This window comes from Apium graveolens, chromosome 5 (genome assembly GCF_009905375.1).
Source record: "Apium graveolens cultivar Ventura chromosome 5, ASM990537v1, whole genome shotgun sequence".
Taxonomy (NCBI): domain Eukaryota; kingdom Viridiplantae; phylum Streptophyta; class Magnoliopsida; order Apiales; family Apiaceae; genus Apium; species Apium graveolens.
The window spans coordinates 117,261,663-117,276,736 of NC_133651.1; the positions used below are offsets into that span (position 1 = coordinate 117,261,663).

The following is a 15,074-nucleotide window of genomic DNA, read 5'->3' on the forward strand; positions in this document are numbered from 1 at the left end:
CAAAATATTAATATAATTACAAATATACAACATTAAAATAAATATAAATTTCAAAGAAAATACTTAGATGTAAATAATCAAATTAACACGAAAATGGAAAAATGTAACATATTTATACATGAGATATAATAACCATAACATAAATACTATAAAATAAATATATATATTTTTTAAATATATCATATATTATTTGACATGTTCAAAATATATTTTATACAATATAATTTAAAAAGATATAAATAAGAAAAAATAATAATAACAAACATGTAAAAATAAATTTCACTACACTGCTTTTTGGTAAAATAATAATCACCATATATACATGTTATCAAAAAAACACTTTTAAAGTTACTTAAAATTTTTAGTTACAAATGATAAAAACAACTACAAACTTTGTTGATTTCAAAATTACAAAAACACAAAAACACGTCAAAAACATATTTTTAAATTATATATATATACTATCAAAAGTAAAAATTAACAAATATGATAATTTTTAAAAGAAAATATAAAAATATTTATAAACCAACCCGTGCATCGCACGGGTATAAAGCTAGCAAGCATAAATTATATAGTAATGTCTGATGTCGAAAATAGAAAGATAAAATGTAGAATACAAGAATTGTAGAGCATACTCAGATATAAAAGTTGATCTTCATGGTTCCTGATAAATTCTGAAATATCTCTGAACAAATACTTTTTGTCTATCATTTATCTTTTTCAAGAGGAACTGATATAGCCACTTCTTCAAGTTCCTCTCATATTCAGTTTCTTTAAACAACTGATATATGGCAGCTCTCAGCATCCCAATTGGATTTCTCTCTATCATCAACTCATCCAATGACACATAACATGGCTTTAGTCCATCAGGATACATAGTTAAAAGCCTTTGAGTCCAAATAATTTCAAATACTGCTGCTCCCCTTTCCATGTTTACTTCAATATTACTGAAATTCATGTATGTAGGAATATAGTATCCAGTGTACTGTATGTTGTTAGGGCGAAAACACGCGCTAATAACACACGCAAGTATACCCGTTCGCAAGTAATATAGAATACTTTCTAGTTCGTTCCCACAGAGACTCAGACTATTTATGTTCAATTACACTCACTCACCAATGTATGATTACTTCTCAATGTTAAAACAATAACACATAGATTTGATTAACTAATTATTAACTACAATTAACTACGAGAATTAAGCACTTAATTAACACTTGAATTAACAATATTAAAATACACATGAGATCACAACTTCATTACTACTTCCTTCAATAGTCATTGTTATTACCCTTAGCATACAACAGTGATGATATTATATTGAGTCCCTATATGTCTACAGAAATTGACAACATAACGATTTAAGCACAAGTTATTCCTTTTGATTACACAGGGCGAATAAAATGGTAAGAGTTACCCACTAATCATGCATACTTATACACGAACCTATGCTAGCATGGCAAGTTCTAAATCTCAAGATCCATCGTCGCTTCACAAGAGATTAACACCCTATCTTATATGTTCGCGACGCACATAAGACGAGTAAGCACAACCAATACTAGATATCATACAATCATCACACACTAAGGTATTAAACAACTAACTAAAGAATTCCATAGTAAATCCGTTACGACCCCATGATCATGATTAGCCCATGATAGCACTCATCGTCATCATGGGTTCATATGAAAATATGATAATAACACACAAGAATAAATAACTAAAACTACGTATATTAAACCAGAGTACGTCACAAGAGTAAATAGGTTCAAAGTAAAGAAAACTAGCATCCAACGTTACAACGAAATAAAGAATTACAAGAAAATATGCTTCCTCTTCATTGCGGTGTGCTAAAACGGTCTTCTTCCTTATCTCCTCTCTCCTTGATTAATACTACGATCCAACCTTTGTGAAACGTCTCTGAAAACTACTTATATAGGAGTCCCATAAATCCCAGATATCTCAGAAGTTGGAAGTTAAACAGAACTAGGAGTCCAAGATATTAATACTAATTTTCTGTCCCTGAGCGGCCGCTCAGCATTCTTGAGCGGGCGCTCAGCATTCATGAGCGGGCGCTCAGCTTCCTGAGCGGTCGCTCAGCAGAGCTGAGTGGGCGCTCAGACCCCTTCTAGAAAATGCTCTGTTTTTTTTCCCGTTTCTTCACTGCAATCTGCTCCTATCTTCCCGCTTGCAATGCCAAACACATGCCAAGGCTTATTATTGATGAAATCTCTCCAGAAATATAATTAATACCCTGAAATGCACAAATACTAGAAAAATGCATCAAATACACAAAATACTTGATTTCAAGACATCAATTCAAGCCATTATAAGACGTTCTAAGTGGTATAAAATGCCACTTATCACACCCCCAAACTTAAATTGATGCTTGTCCTCAAGCGTCACAGACTCAAAAATAAAACAAAAATATGCATGAATGCAATCTATATGAAATACAGCGATCCCCCTTACTACGACCAAACCAACCAACTTACGACATCTCAACAAATGCAATTAGGCGAAATAAGATCAATCAAACCATGCAAACTAACATACAGCCGGAAACGTGGTGTGTGCAGATGCTTAACAGATATGCTTTAGAACTAGATCAATTACTATAACTCGACTATCCTCAAGGTAATCACATGATTATATGAAGAATAAAATTCTAGGCACAAAATGACTTATAACACTTCAAGATTACTGGAGCTTATTACGCCATCACGCTTCTTATTTAATACAACCACAAATGCTTATTTGACCGTGCAATGAGTGAGGTCCACAAAAGACTTATACAATGGCATCCATGTAGCGAGCGTTAGGTTAGCGGATCCCAGACTATAAAAGCCTTAGGTCACTAGGCACAAAGTCCCCTAAGAACTTAATAACTCGAATACCAAATAGCCCACTCGTGATCAATTATGCATTAACTCTCTATTTTTTTCTTTTCTTTTTTTTTCTTTTTTTCTATTTTTTTTATATATATATTTTTTTTCTTTTTTGGAGCAAGTGCGTTTCGCTCCATCTTGCTCAACCCTAGACTACTCGCATAAAAATGAAAGAGATGTGTCCTAAGTCCAATCTTGTATGAGGATTTAGGAATAACTTTTATGTAATCTATTTTGATTTCATTGATATTAATAAAAGACATTTTTTGTTTTTATTGCGGCCTCTATCTATTTTAAGTGTTTAAATAAGATATACCACAGTTTAGAGTTAAACTTTTTATGGATTGTGATGAGATCATAATAATGAGACCTAAAAGATGATAACTCTAAACTTAAATAGTTCCTGGTCGTAGGATTACTAACTAGTAATTAATAATCCGCAAAGATCAGTACATACTATGCTTTCTTCATTATGAAGGCTATCTGTTCTCATAGACATTTGTGTGGTGACACTAAAGCTAGTATGTAGGTGCTTATTATAGAATAAGTTCACTGAACATGACTCACCCAGCTGAACAACTGATGGAGTTCACTCACGTGTCAGTATTTGTTCACATAGTGATAGTTGTACAAGTATCCTTAGACTTGAGGTCATCATAGTCATCTTGTGTACACTGAACTATGCTTTGGTTTAGTTCTTAGTCTCCAGGAACAATTATAAGGGCTCTACTGGGTATAGGAATTTGTACACGAAGATAGTGTATGATCAATAAAGGATCTACCCCTTCCAGTGAAGGAAGAGAATGTTCAATGCTAATCCACTTATGCTAGTTCAGGAATCTCTGGCCAGAGTGAATGAAATTAGAAAAGAGTTTCTAATTTACATTAAATAGAACTAAGCATAGTGAATGAGAAAGCAAGTGATTAAATAAGATAGGCTTGACACAAGTTCCATGCCTTGTATTTAATCGTGACATTGCAGGGTAGAAGGAATTGATTGTACGGTAACTATTCACTGAATGGGTTCTTGGTATTCTAAGCAATGAATTCGTATTATCCGGATAGTCGCGATATGCTGAAAAGTATCCCTCACGATGTAGAATAAATATGATTAATTAATTAATCATATTTAATGAATTAGAGAATTTATATAAATAATGATAAAATAGTTTTATTATTATTTATTTCTACTACCGGCTTAATATTGAACCTACAGGGTCACACCATAAAATAGAATGATTTAATGGTGGAGGAATTAATTAATAATGGCTGGTAATTATTTATTTGTGAAATAAATAATTAATCAGCAAATTTAATAATTGATTAAATGAGATTTAATTAATTATAAATTAATTAAGAAAAGTTCTTAATATTATTAATTAAGAATTTAATTTTGGAAATTAAATCAAGCGAGAGAATTATTTCTAAACTGTTTAGAAAAAGGATTAATAATTAAAAGGTGTTTTAATTATTAGTTAATATGTTAATAAGAATAAAGGTTTAATAATAATAATATTTTATGTGAAAATTTTCAGCTGAAAATTTTGCCTATAAATATACTAGTATAAACCCTTATTTTGCCTCAACCTAAAAAGTTAAGAAAACCCTAACTCTCCCGCCCCTTCCTCCTCCATCACATTGATCTTTTGGTGGATACCGGTGGAGTGCTTCACACTTGAGGAGAAGCTGCTAGGGATCTCCGCTCGTCATTCTTGGATCACTTTTAAAGGTTAGAAACGATCCCTTATTATTTAATCACGATTTGTATGCCTTTATTTGGATTTTATATCAAGAATTTTTTTTTACCATGCTTCCGTGATGTATAAAATCCTACAGTGGTATTATAGCATAGGTTGTATGCATATAGATCTGTGATAAAAAATTCAGAATTTTATGATATTGTATGAATTTATTATGATTTTTGCAAGTTATATCATGGATTAATTATGATTGATTAGAAATTGTTTCTGAAAATTATTTTGACTATAGATCTGGGTTTTACAAGTGTTGTAGATCGTCTGGGTATTTTTTTCATAATTTTCTGATGTGTGGATTAATTATTATGATTTTTTGAAGTTGTTTTAATTAAATTTGAGAATATATATATATGTTTAGTTGTCACCTGCTGTGATTTTAAGAATAGTACGTTCTGCTGATTGATGGGGCACGACGTTCTAGACAGGCGGCGACGGCTGAAATAAAAAAAAAATTAACTCATCTACTGTGCTAACGCGTGAAGCGCAGTCTCTGGGTGGGGGGTGTTGCACATTCCGTGAATGCGTTACATAGTGTCGTGCATTTACGGAATGCGTTACACGCATTAAAGGCTCAAATGTGTTGTAACGCATTACCGAAATGCGTTACAACCCTTGTAACGCGTTCCTGTAATGCGTTACATCCCGACTGTCCACATTAAATTTGATTTTCTGGGAGTTTCGTAACTCCGTTTTGGGCGTGTAATATATTGTTGGATTCATTTTTCCGAGACGGATCTAATGGAGTGGTCAAATATTTTTTATATAAAAGTTTTGAACTATTTATATTGCCGAAAGTGTTTTAAAGCATGTTTTAATTGTTTTAATTGCTTTTAAATGCTATAATAAATTCATACATCATTATATCAATGTGTGATATGATACTTGCTTGCATGCTTACTTGTTTATTTATTTTTACATATGAGATATATGCCTATGTTTACCATGCGATGATAGATTTAGGTGAACTTAAATCAATATAAGGCGTGCTCTAGAAAATCTAGAATAGGAATCGTTTCTTGCCTTAAAAATAATATTATGAACACAATCATGAGATTCTTGTGTTTATGAAACATGTAATTAAATATAAATTTTTAATATTGAGAGAAAGGATGATTCTGTCAAAAGCAGATTTCTATCTGTAAGAAAGGGGTATTAAGTGACGCCTCTTGACAATGCTCCCCCCGATCTGGGAATCATTAGATTATCGATTATTGATTTGAAATATTTAATTTAAAAGGAAGAATCTCTTTATAATATGATTATGATTGTAACATAATGTAATCCCTCTAAAATTAAATAATATCAAGTAGTAATTGGCCAATGACACAACGGGCTTGTGTCGGTCAAAGCCTTCCAACATGGTAGAAAGTAGTTTTTATTTTTGAATCATTGTCATTTCGTGCTACAGCCGAGGGCTTTGATTTTGAAATAAGAAATACTTGTCTAGTACATAGAGATGTGTACATTGAATTAGAATCTAAAGGTCGTTATGTGCTGCAGCTGTGGGCCGTTCGAGACTGATTCAATTGTACGCAATGTTGGGTTAGACTTGACTTAGAATATTGAGTCTGTCGTGCTACAGCCGTGACTCAATTATTCAAGAGGCTAAAGTTTTATTATGGAATAATATAAGATGTAATTGACAAGAGTTGTATGCCTATTGAACATCACATGACGTTTCGTGCTACAGCCGAGGTTGTGTGATGGAATGTATGATCCCTATTCCCACTAGCATTATGAATGCTTAATTTTCACTTAGGGGTTGTATAAATTAGATAAACTAGTGGGAGCCACTTATGAATAAAGACCCGATTCATATAGTGTTTTGAAATGAAATTGAATATTTGCTAAGTGTTGTTATGTGTTCATCATTTACAGATTTACTATATACGTTATGTCTTCTGCACTATCATTCCGGAGTATACTAGATGCTCACAAGTTGACTGGTCCTAATTTTGCTGACTGGCTTCGAAACTTGAGAATTGTTCTCAGGGTTGAGAAGCTGGAATATGAGTTTGACTCACCTAAGCCTACTGAACCTACTAGCGATGCACATAATGATGAACGTATTGTGTATCGTAAGTGGATAAATGATGCAAATGTTGTTCAATGCATCATGCTGGCTTCCATGTACATTGAGCTACAGAAGCAACATGAGCATATGGATGCTCACACTATCCTTATGCATCTACAAGAGTTGTATGATGTGGCAGGGAGGATAGCTCGATATGAGATATCGAAGGAGCTGTTCGGTTGTAGGATGTCTGAGGGATCATCTGTGAATGACCATGTACTTAAGATGATCAATTTGATTGAACGTCTTGGACAAGTTGGTTTTGCCAGGGATGGGGAGCTGAGCCAAGACTTGGTCTTGCAATCACTTCCGAGTTCGTTCTCGCAGTTTATTGTGAACTTTCACATGAATAAGTTGGATGTCAGCCTGCCTGAACTCCACAACATGTTGAAGACTGCAGAATCGAATTTTCCCCCTAAGAAGAGTTCTGTTCTTCTAATTGGTGAAGGTTCCAATCCTAAGAAAAGGAAGAAGAATCCTTCCAAGAAGAAGAAAGTAGGTGAGAAAAAACCGGTTCCACCAAAAGCTGAAGACCCTAAGAGCAAAGCTGTTTGCTTTCACTGTAACAAGGTGGGGCACTGCAAGAGGAACTACAAGGTTTACCTTGCAGAATTGAAGAAGAAGAAGGGTAGTGAGACTACCGCTTCTGATTAGGTATGTTCATGATCGAAGTTAATATGTCACTAAGTCAAATTTCTACTTGGGTATTAGATACCGCCTGTGGTTCTCATATTTGCAATTCGTTATAGGGACTAAAGGGAAGTAGGACTCTTGAAGAAGATGAGGTGCTTCTACGTATGAACAATGGAGCAAGGGTTGCCGCCATATCTGTAGGATCATTTAGTTTACATATGCCTATGGGCAAGACTATTATTTTGAATAATTGTTATTACGTTCCCTCTATTGTGAGGAATATTGTTTCTATTCCTATGTTGGATTTGGATGGTTTTTCATTTATTATTAAGAATAATGAATGTTCTATTCTTAGAGATAATGTTCTTTGTGGATGTGGTACTTTAAATAATGGTCTGTATGTATGTGACGTAGAGCATAATTTACTTCAGATTGAACAAACTAATAAAAGAAAAAGGGATGATGAAAATCTCACTTTCTTGTGGCACTACAGACTTGGTCATATTAGTAAAAATAGACTGCGGACATTGCATAAGGAAGGGTTACTTGACCCCTTTGATTTTGAATCATATCCTACATGCGAGTCTTGTCTATTGGGTAAAATGACCAAATCTCCATTTAGTGGACATGGAGAGAGGGCTGCAGATTTGCTAGGATTGGTACACACAGATGTATGTTGACCAATGTCTGCACAAGCCATGGATGGATTTTCATACTTTATTACTTTAATAGATGATCGATCTAGATTCAGATATGTGTATTTGATGAAACACAAGTCCGAAGCCTTTGAAAAGTTTAAAGAATATAAGCATGAAGTGGAGAAACAAACCAAACATAGTATTATAACTTTTCAATCAGATCGAGGTGGTGAATACTTGAATGGAGAGTTTCTAGATTATCTCAAAGAAAATGGTATAGTCTCCCAGTGGACTCCTCCATATACTCCACAGTTGAATGGGGTATCTGAAAGGAGAAATCGAACTTTGTTAGACATGGTTCGGTCCATGATGAGCTATGCGAATCTTCCAGTATTCCTATGGGGTTATGCATTGGAAACCTCAGCATATTTACTGAATAAGGTGCCTTCCAAATCTGTTCCTCAAACTCTATATGAGATATGGAAAGAAAGGAAACTGAGTCTTAAACATGTTAAGATTTGGGAATGTCCAGCTTATGTCAAGAAAGTTGACCGAGATAAGCTGGAATCTCGATCCGTAAAATGTAATTTTGTGGGATATCCTAAAGAGACTTTAGGATATTACTTTTACACCGAACATCGGGTGTTTGTCTCCAGACATGCTACCTTCTTGGAAAAGCAGTTTATCCTTGAAGGAAACAGTGGGAGCAAACTTGAACTTGATGAAGTTCAAGAAGCACAAACTACTACGGATCAAGTGGAAACACCTATTCAGACTGAACAACCTTCTGTGGAATAGCCCATTCGTAGGTCAGGGAGAGTGTCTCGCCAACCTGAGAGGTATTATGGCCTTGTCATTGAGAATGACAATGAGTTGTCAATCATTGATGATGACGACCCTGTGACCTATAATGAGGCTATGAGTAGTGTTGACTTAGAGAAATGGCATAATGCCATGAAATCAGAAATGGAATCTATGTATACCAACAAAGTATGAACACTGGTTGAGGCGCCTGAAGGTGTTAAGCCTATTGGGTGCAAGTGGGTGATAAGTGGCATTTTATACCAATTAGAACGTCTTAAAATGGCTTAAATTGGTGTCTTGAAATCAAGTATTTTGTGTATTTGATGCGTTTTTCTAGTGTTTATGCATTTCAGGGTATTAGTTGCATTTCGGGGGAGGAATCATCAAGAATAAGCCTTGGCATGTGTTCACCATTGCGAAAGAAAAGAAACGGGCAGATTACGGCGAAGAAACGGAGCAAAATCAGATTTTTTCCAGTAGAGGTCTGAGCGGCCGCGCAGGGTCGGGGAAAAAATATATTATTTCAGGACTTCTACTTCTGTTTGGTTTCCACTTCTATGTAATCTGAGTTTTATGGGACTATTATATAAGTAGATTTGAGATGTTTTCACAAGGGGGGATTGAAGAAGATCGTGTTTTACGCAAGGAGCGAAGGAGATAAGGAAGAAGACCGATTTAGCACATCACAACGAAGAGGAAGCATATCTTCTTGTGATTCTTGTTTTGTTGTAACGTTGGATGCTAGTTTTCTTGCTTTGAACTTATTTACTCTTGTGACGTACTTTGTTTTAATATAATTAGTTTAGTTATTATTTTCTTGTGTTTGTTTATCATGATTTCATATGAACCCATGATGATGATAAGTGTTATTATGGGCTAATCGTGATCATGGGGTTGTAACGGATTTATTATGGAATTCTTTAGTTAATTGTTTAATACTTTAGTGTGTGATGATTGTATGATATCTAGTATTGGTTGTGCGTAGTCGTCTTATGTGCGTCGCGAACATATAAGATAGGGTGTTAATCTCTTGTGAAGCGACGGTGGATCTTGAGATTTAGAACTTACCATGCTAGCATAGGTTCAGGTACGTTGTGCATGATTAGTGGGTAACTCTAACAGTTTTATTTGCCCTATGTAATCAAAAGGAATAACTTGTGCTTAAATCGTTGTGTTGTCAATTTCTGTAGACATATAGGAACTCAACATAATTGATGACTATTCAACTTCTATCTTAATTGTGGATGCTTGGTAGAATGGTATTAGTACAATGAAAGTTGGCTTTTATCAGTTTTGTGTTATTCGATTAATATCATCACTGTCACATGCTAAAGGAATTAACAATGGCTATTGAAGGAAAAAATAATGAAGTTGTGATCTCATGAGTGTTTTATTGTTGATAAATTGAAGTGTTAGTTAAGTGATTAATTAAGTAGTTAATTGTAGTTAATATTTAATCAACAATTTTAAGTGTTAGTGTCTTAACATTGAGAAGTAATCATACATTGGTGAGTGAGTTTAATTAGACAATAATTTAGTCGGAGTCTCTGTGGGAACGAACTAGAAAGTATTCTATATTACTTGCGAACGCGTATACTTGCGTGAATATTAGCGCGTGTTTTCGCCCTAACAAGTTTTTGGCGCCGCTGCCGGGGACTCGGCGTATTTGTTTAGTTTATGTACTTACCATCATTGGTCATTAGGACTCAGTGATTAGGACGTAGTAGTTAATTATTGTTTTCGGTTGTGTTTCAGGTACTTTAGCAAGCGTTTATGCAAACTCGTTCTCGTGCTCGCAAGAGGACTTTAGATACAGCTGAGGAGACAGACGAAGTTCTTGATATTCCGGAGAAGTTAGATTTTGAGGATTCGGATTCAGGAACTGAGCAGAAAGAACCAGTAAACATGGGAGATCGTATTGTTCAAGCTGATCCAGCTCTTATGGATTTTTCTCGGCCTAAAATTGATGACATTCAGTCAAGCATCCTTCATCCGGCTATTCAAGCTAACACCTTTGAAATCAAGTCGGGCACTATTCAGATGGTGCAGAATTCTGTTTCTTTTGGAGGAGCGGCAACTGAAGACCCCAACATGCACATAAGGAATTTTGTCGAGATCTGCAGCACTTTTAAGTACAATGGCATGACCGATAAGGCTATCAAGTTGAGGCTTTTTCCATTCTCACTGAGGGACAAGGCTAAAGACTGGTTACATTCTGAACCAGCTGGGTCCATAACTACGTGGCAAGATCTTGCACAAAAGTTTCTGGTGAAGTTTTATCCAATGGCAAAGACTGCTGCTATTAGGAGTGCTCTTACTCAGTTTGCGCAGCAACCTACAGAATCTATGTGCGAGGCTTGGGAACGCTACAGGGAAATGTTGAGAAAATGTCCACATCATGGAATGTCGGATTGGATGGTGATCACTGGTTTCTATAATGGTTTGGGGGCCCAATCTCGGCCCATGCTCGATGCAGCAGCTGGAGGCGCCTTATGGGCTAAAAGCTATACTGAGGCGTATAATCTTATAGAGACGATGGCTGCAAATGAGCATCAAAACCCAACTCAGAGGATGACGTCAGGCAAGGTAGCAGGTATTCTGGAAGTTGATGCAGCCACCGCTATTGCAGCCCAGCTCCAAGCGCTATCAATGAAGGTTGATTCTCTGGCTACATATGGAGCTAATCAAATAGCTATGGTTTGTGAGCTTTGTGCAGGTTCTCATGCTACGGATCAGTGTTCTCTTGTCAACGAATCTGTTCAGTATGTGAATAACTATCAGTGACAACAGCAGCCTGTGCCAGTAACCTATCATCCTAACAACAGAAATCATCCAAATTTCAGCTGGGGAAATAATCAGAATGCTATTCAGCCACCATATCAGCAAGGAGTGAGTAAACAGTTTAACCCACCTGGATTCCAGCAACCACAGCAGTATGCTACAAGGCAATCATATCCTCAACAGGGAAGTACAGCTGCACCTACTAGTGCTGATTTTGAGGAACTTAAGCTGTTATGCAAGAGTCAGGCGGTTTCTATCAAGACCTTAGAAAATCAAATCGGTCAATTAGCCAATGCAGTGCTCAATCGTCAACCTGGCACCCTTCCCAGTGACACGGAAGTACCAGGCAGGAAGGAAGCTAAAGAGCAAGTCAAGGCTATTACATTAAGGTCTGGAAAAGTTGCTGATGCTGAAAAGGCAAAAGAAGGAGAAGCTGAAATTAGAGATGAAGAATCTAAGCAAAAGGAGAAAGCGGCTGTGCCAAGGAAGACTACTGTTGAACACACTCTGCCTGAGGCTAATACAGGGGAGAAACAGCTCTATCCTCCACCACCTTTTCCTAAGAGATTGCAGCAACAAAAGCTGGATAGACAGTTCGGGAAGTTTCTGACGGTGTTCAAGAAACTTCACATCAATATACCTTTCGCTGAGGCTCTGGAGCAAATGCCTAGTTATGCGAAGTTTGTGAAGACTATTCTTTCAAGGAAGGTGAAACTGGATGACCTTGAAACCGTTGCTCTCACGGAAGAATGCAGCGCTGTTCTGCAGTAAAAGTTACCACCAAAACTGAAAGATCCAGGAAGCTTCACCATGCCTTGCACCATTGGCAATCTGACTTTTGACAAGTGCCTTTGTGATTTGGGAGCAAGCATTAATCTGATGCCGTTGTCGATCTTTAAAAAGCTGGATCTGCCTGATCCAAAACCCACATACATGTCGCTACAATTGGATGATCGTTTCATTACTTACCCAAGGGGCATAGTGGAGGATGTGCTCGTCAAGATGGATAAGCTCTTCTTTCCTGCAGATTTTGTTATTCTGGATTTTGAGGAAGATAAGAATATTCCCATAATCTTGGGAAGGCCTTTCTTGGCTACTGGCCGTACCTTGATAGATGTGCAAAAAGGTGAACTTACTATACGGGTACAAGATCAGGATGTGACCTTCAACGTATTCAAGGCAATGAAATTCCCTACAGAAGATGAAGAGTGCTTAAAAGTGGATGTGATTGATTCTGCGGTTACTTCGGAACTCGATCGCATGCTAATGTCTGATGCATTGGAAAAGGCCTTATTGGGGTATTTTGACAGCGATGATGAAGATGGCAACGAGCAATTACAATATCTGAACGCTTCTCCCTGGAAGTGAAAGCTGGACATACCGTTTGAATCTCTTGGTACTTCTGACCTTAAGAATGCTGAAGGAAAGCTCAAACCATCAATAGAGGAAGCACCTACCTTGGAGCTCAAGCCATTACCTGAACACTTGAGGTATGCTTTTTTAGGTGATTCATCTACGTTACCTGTTATTATTTCATCTGACCTTTCAGGTAGTGAGGAAGACAAGCTCTTAAGGATTTTGAGAGAATTCAAATCGGCTATTGGATGGTTCATAGCAGAATCAAGGGGATAAGTCCTTCATATTGTATGCATAAAATTCTGCTAGAGGAAGTTAGTAAGCCAACTGTGGAACAGCAGCGAAGACTAAATCCTATCATGAAGGAGGTGGTGAAGAAAGAAATTCTGAAATGGCTAGATGCAGGCATCATTTATCCTATTTCTGATAGCTCGTGGGTGAGCCCCGTACAATGTGTACCTAAGAAAGGAGGTATCACTGTGGTCGCAAATGAAAAGAATGAGCTCATCCCCACTCGAACAGTTACAGGATGGAGAGTATGCATGGATTATAGAATATTGAACAAAGCCACAAGAAAGGATCACTTCCCTCTTCCATTTATTGATCAGATGCTTGACAGGTTGGCGGGTCATGAGTATTTTTGTCTCCTGGATGGTTATTCAGGGTATAATCAGATTTGTATTGCACCAGAGGATCAGGAAAAGACTACCTTCACTTGTCCATTTGGCACGTTTGCTTTTCGCAGAGTTTCGTTTGGGTTATGTGGCGCCCCGGCCACTTTTCAGAGATGTATGATGGCTATATTCTCTGACACGAATTGGAAATAATGTCGAAGTGTTCATGGACGACTTCTCCGTCTTTGGACATTCATATGATGAATGTTTGAATAATCTGCGCGCCGTACTCAAAAGATGTGTGGAAACTAATTTGGTGCTCAATTGAGAGAAATGTCATTTTATGATGCGTGAAGGCATTATTCTTGGGCATAAGGTCTCTAACAAGGGTCTGGAGGTGGACAAGACCAAGGTGGGAGTCATTGAAAATCTTCCCCCACCTAATTCTGTGAAAGGAATCCGTAGTTTTCTCGGTCATGCGGGTTTTTATCGGCGATTCATCAAGGACTTTTCAAAGATATCTAAGCCGTTGTGCAATTTGCTTGAGAAAGATGTGCTTTTCAAATTTGATGATGAATGTTTGGCAGCATTCGAGACTCTCAAGAAGAGTTTGATCACTGCACTAGTTATTACAGCACCAGATTGGACAGAACCGTTTGAGATGATGTGTGATGCGAGTGATTATGCGGTAGGTGCAGTTCTGGGACAACGCAAGAAAAATCTCTTCCATGTGGTCTACTATGCGAGTAAGACTTTAAATGGGGCCCAATTGAACTACACCACTACTGAGAAGGAGCTTTTAGCTATAGTCTTTGGTTTCGAGAAATTTCGATCTTATCTACTTGGTATGAAAGTAACAGTATTCACTGATCATGCGGCTATTCGCTATCTAGTTTCCAAGAAGGATTCGAAGCCGAGACTCATTCGTTGGGTGCTTTTACTTCAGGAATTTGAGTTAGAGATCAAGGATAGGAAAGGTACTGAGAATCAAGTAGCTGACCATCTCTCTAGGTTGGAGAATCACGATTCTACTTCACAAGATAGGACGTTAATCAATGAATCTTTTCCGGATGAGCAGTTGTTCGCAGTTCAGGAGGAAGAACCATGGTTTGCAGATATTATAAACTATCTCGTCAGCAATGTAATGCCTCCTAATTTGACATCCGCTCAAAAGAAGAAGTTTCTGCATGAGGTGAAGTGGTATATGTGGGATGAACCATATTTGTTTAGACAGGGAGCTGACCAGATCATCAGGAGATGTATCCCGTTCTGTGAGACGGAGGGGATATTACGAGACTGCCATTCCACGATTTATGGTGGACACTATGGTGGTGAGAAGACGACAGCTCATATTCTGCAAGCAGGTTTTTTTTGGCCTACTTTGTTCAAGGATGCTCCTCAGTTTGTTTTAAGGTGTGATCATTGCCAAAGAGTGGGAAATTTGACAAAGAAGGATGGGATGCCATTAAATGTGATGCTTGAAGTCGAGGTCTTTGATGTTTAGGGAATCGATTTCATGGGGCCTTTTA

General features: G+C 37.0%; 1 non-coding gene across 1 annotated transcript; it reads right to left on the bottom strand.

The window, feature by feature from the left end:
- Positions 1-11,092: 11,092 nt before the first annotated feature.
- On the bottom strand, positions 11,093-11,199 carry LOC141662654 (small nucleolar RNA R71). The gene has a single exon (XR_012550757.1). It is a non-coding gene; the product is annotated as a small nucleolar RNA R71 (small nucleolar RNA).
- Between the last annotated feature and the right edge of the window lie 3,875 nt (positions 11,200-15,074).